Source organism: Balaenoptera ricei, chromosome 8, assembly GCF_028023285.1.
Source record: "Balaenoptera ricei isolate mBalRic1 chromosome 8, mBalRic1.hap2, whole genome shotgun sequence".
NCBI classification, from domain to species: domain Eukaryota; kingdom Metazoa; phylum Chordata; class Mammalia; order Artiodactyla; family Balaenopteridae; genus Balaenoptera; species Balaenoptera ricei.
The window spans coordinates 96,620,667-96,625,698 of NC_082646.1; the positions used below are offsets into that span (position 1 = coordinate 96,620,667).

Here is a 5,032-nt window from a genome sequence, read left to right on the forward strand (position 1 = left end):
GGTATAAGCAAGAGCCAAGGGAACAAAGAAGAAAACCATGAGATAAGAGGAATTTGTTTTTTCCTCTTGAGAGAAATGGAGAGGTAAAAGAAGGGACAGATAAGTGGGCGGCGGGGGGAGGGTAGGGAAATGGTGTGAATATGAGGACCAAGTGAGGTAAAGTGGCCAGTGGGAAAAACCCTATAACGTGAAAAACAAAACCTATTATAAACAGAGGTATCCAATGTTCAGTCTGAAGTTGTTTTGATAAACTTCTCACGTCTCCTCAATGCATCAATCTTGTTAAACTTGTACACTGCCTTATGTGAGTCTTACGTAGGCAGGGCAACAACTCTAAGTACAGAGCTCTTCCACCTAGGCAGATTGAGGGAACCAGGCAGGAGGGGCAGGAAGTACAATCAAAAGACCAGAATCTGAGTTCTGGTGCCATCACTTCTTAACTGTAAATCTCTGGGCATGTCTCCAAGCTTTGGTTTTCCTGACTATACATAACAGATACAAAGAGCTACACATACGGGAGATACAAATACAGTCACTTCACTTCTATTAGCTTTATTAGCAATAAAGCCAGTATCTCCCTCTTGAAGTGCCTCATTTCCATGAATTATTCAAGAAACTCAAGGGCTTTAGAGACCCATAAAAAGGTTTTTTCTTACCCAGGGAAATGGAAAATCGAGTCTGATTAGTCAACAGGCCTGCTCTAGTTTCTTTGCTGGAGCTGGTTCTTTACCAAAGTTGTGTGGATCTACTGCTGTGATATTTCACTGCTCCAGATTCCAGCACAGCCTGCAGTCATTCTTCGAAAGAAGTGAGTCTCAGTCCCTTTAAAGTTAGGCTCAACCAACAAAGCCCCAGAGTTGGACTTCTGCCATTTATAGATCGAATGACCAACACTTGTAGTTCCTGTATACAGCCACTTTCCAGGGAACTATCCGGCCCCAGGAGTACTGGATCACTCTTGTTTGTTTATCCTCTGCCTCTCAGATCTAAAACCACCTATCCACCTTCTTTCCTGACCAGGGAAACAGGCTGCTTTTCTTTTGATGCCCTCAAAACTAACAAGTTCTGATTACAGCCTCTGCCTTCAGAATATGGGGCTGCTTGTCTACCCTCGTAAGAGTGGCTACCCAGGGACTTGAGAAACGCACACCCCACCATTCTAAGTAGAACTAGCCTCTGTGGCTTTAAACACATTAATCCTTCTAAAAGGATGCTCCTTACGTGATATTAAAGTGATCACACCCATCCTACTGAATGAGGGGGATCTGCATGTGTTGATTCCAAGGTGATTTCCTGGCAGCCAGAAAAAAGAACAAATCTCTTGGGGGCCACAACACTGTATGTCTAACTTTGCTATTGGAGGGACTGTATGTCCCTCCAATAATGTCAAAGTGCCTCATTAATCATGGTGCACTATACTGACATTAGTTGTAGTCATAAAGTTGGATGAAAAAGTTTAGCACAGTGCAAAGAATATAACCCACAGGGTTAAAGCAGACTAGGAAAAGAACCCAACTCTGCCATTTCCTATATATGCAACTTTGTGCAAGTTACTTAAGCTCTCTGAGCATTCATTTGTAAAACGGGAATTAATAATAATATTAATAAGTTACATCGATAACATAATATTGATAATTATCTCTTGGAGTTGCAAGGAATATCAATCAAAAAATCAAAGAGGCAACTTATCTGAATTAGATTCAGGCGTACAGTAGTAAGTGCTCAATAAATTGTAGCCATGATTATTATACTTATAGCTCTAAACTATATCTAATGTTCATTAAGTACATGATATAATGAAGCACACTTATATGTATTAGTTCATTTAATGCTACCCGTGTGATAGTTATAACACTGCCCATACTGTAGATAACACAATTAAGGCTTAAAGAGAGTGGTAAATTGCCAGAACTGTACTACTAGAAGGCAGCAGAGGGAGTATTTGTACCCAAGTGTCTAGGCCAGCTACATAACAAACCACTTCCATGCTCAGTGACTTACAACAGCATTTATATTCAGGCTTAGGAATGCTCAGGTCAACTGTGATTCAGCTGATCAGCTACCCTCAGCTGCAGATTGTAGGTCGACTCCATTATCTTACTCTGGATCCCAGGCTGAAAGGAGAGTGGCTACCAGAAGCACGTCCTTCCTGTGATGGATAACCAGAGCACAAGGGGGCAGGCCAACCACACAAGCCTCACACATTTCAAGCCTCTGCTCCCATCACCCCTGCTAACATCCCAAAGCAGGTCACATGACTACACCCAACATCAGTGTAGAAGGGAAGTATAGAACTCTACAGTGCTGTATGAAGGAGGAATATTTTCAGAACAATAATTCAAACTATCAAATCAGGTCTCACCAACTCCAGAATCTGAGCTCTTATTCACTGTCCTACAATGCTTCTCTACTGTTCTGAGACAGTACCTCTCTAACCAAATAACCATTATTAAACCTCTCTCTCACTATTAACTGCATGGGTTCCTAGGTTGTTCCTTTTACTTACTGCCTATATTCACCTGGCTTGGCTCTTCCAAACAGCTGAGAGAGCCCAGCTGGAGGGTAAATGTAAAGTTGATAGCCCATCATTCCATGTTCATAGCAGAAGCCAGACTGTGCAGCCCCAATCAGCAACCTGCTGGGTCTACAAATTTGCCATGCTTCGCTCTGTTAAAACTTTATTGGGCACAGTATGGTAACTCAATTAATAGTGAGAATGACACTGGCAAGTGTCACTGGAATTGCAACCAATTATTTTTTCCTTAATATCTTTTTAAATCACAAGCTGACCAAGCTCAACAGGACCCTGTCCTTCCACAGGGCATATTTAGTCTGTCTCTGCCTTCCCCATTAGCCTCCATTGCCAGGGTCCATCAACTATGTCACCAGTTATAAGCCTCTCTCTTCTCCCAACAGCAGTACAGCTTCCCCCAAAAGGAGCTAACTGACAACACAAATCAGGCTGTTTGGCAGGATTTTGTGTTGTTGGTAGATTTTTGTTTTGTTTTGTTTCCTATAAATCAAAACTTTGCTGATTTTATTCCTCCTTCTTACAGTGGTCCTGATCTAGAAAGCACAGACAGAAACAAACCTTAAAGTCAACCTGAATTACCACCTAAAGAAATACATGAGGATGGATTCAAAACCACCAGCATCTGCCCTGAAAAACCCACAGGTACCCTGCCTTCCAAGGAGTCCTGGACCCCAGCTGTCCCATTAGACTTGACATCTTCAGCCCAGATTTGGAACTTGTCTGGCTCACAGTAGCCAACTGGGCTGCACATCCTCATGGCTAAAGGTCAAAGGATAACTCATTTTATGCATAAGCAATTGGCTTGCCTATCTATAACTTAAAAGAAAATTCTACTATACACGATGTTCAATCCAGAAAAGTCCCATGATTGGGAGTTGTTCCAAGCCTTTTAAGCTGAAGTCCAGATGGCCAGGGGATGACCCTCTATATTAAATACATATTTGTCAAGGTTGAGGAAGTCCATGTCATCTGAAAAGAGAAGATATATGTACCTAGAGTTTATCATAGAAAGAAACTTTTCATCTTGTCTCTTGGGATTTGATTCTGAACATTATTGATTGAAGAATAGACGCCTGGGAACTTCCCTGGAGGCGGAGTGGTTAAGAATCCACCTGCCAGTGCAGGGGACACGGGGTCCAGCCCTGGTCCGGGAAGATCCCACATGCCGCGGAGCAACTAAGCCCGTGAGCCACAGCTACTGAAGCCCACACACCTAGAGCCCGTGCTCCGCAACAAGAGAAGCCACCGCAATGAGAAGCCCACGCACCGCAACAAAGAGTAGCCCTCGCTCGCGGCAACTGGAGAAAGCCTGCGCACAGCGACGAAGACCCAACGCAGCCAAAAAAAAAAAAAAAAAGAATAGACACCTGACTGGATGTTGGTATATCTGTTGAAATACTGCAGGATCTCCCACCCCTGATCCTGGTATTCCTCGTCCCCACTGAACAGTACAGACAGAACAGACTCTCCACTGTCTCTAGTCAAAGCAGATTGAAATTGTCTTCAGGCCAGATCCCCATATCCTTAAGGCTAACTTTGGGGTTAACGTTGAAGTACAAAATTTCTGGACTCACCCCACTCCTAAACTGATGACACATCTATCTGGTAATAGGTCACCATAAAGGCTTCAGCTAGCTCCATGTGGTCAGTGGTCAGACCATAGCTTACACCCAGAGCCAGAGTTCCCAAGCAAAAAACACATTAAATGCATCTTGACTCAGAATTTGCCATCCACAACTTCTCCCACAAAACTCAGCTTGCTGGGCTCAGACTGCTGAAGCAGGTGCTCTTTTACTCCTCTACGGCTTCAACATAGTCTTGTAGCAACTGAATTTCTTTCTTTCTTCCTTGGATCCACTGCTTCAGCAGACCTCTGGTTCCAAGAGTGAAGATCCACTGAAGGGAAGAAGCCACTGTTGGTATAAATGAATATGGGCACTAACCCATCATTCTTCCCAGGCAGGGAATGTATATACTTTGTCACTTTCATCACTACCTCCTGAAATTTCTCATCTCCACTGAGACGAGAGTTCTCGGAACTCAAACTGAACGTTTGTCACTTCTGACACTATACTGACATCTATGGAGGCCTCACTAGCGGCAATGTTTATGTTCATGGAAAGTAGTTTACGCCCAGTCAGAAAGGCTACGAGGAAAATAATGATACCGTAGGGGTAATTCCCCTTTCCCCACAAAACAGCGTCCTTTACCTGCTGCTGCTGTCCCCCGGCTGTGGCGCTGCCTCTGAGCAGAAGACGTTCAGCTTCCACTTCCCGTTTCCTGCCAAGGCCCTAGAAGCACCGCCCCCAGCCCGCCCCGCGGAGCACTGCGCCTGCGCATGCGGCTCAGTTTGACCAATTTTTACCCTGCGGGGTAGTTTAGTTACTTGCCCTGTGGGCATTGGGCAGCCTCTAGTCCTGTGGTTTATAGCGCTGGATGACACTTTCTGTTCGGAGAATGTCTTTACAGTGGGCTAATGAAAAAGAGGACGTTGCAGAC

At 44.2% G+C, this 5,032-nt stretch overlaps 1 pseudogene; it reads right to left on the bottom strand.

Annotated features, from left to right (window-relative positions):
• Window positions 1-3,422: 3,422 nt before the first annotated feature.
• Window positions 3,423-4,650, bottom strand: LOC132370207 (endoplasmic reticulum mannosyl-oligosaccharide 1,2-alpha-mannosidase-like; annotated as a pseudogene).
• Window positions 4,651-5,032: the final 382 nt, after the last annotated feature.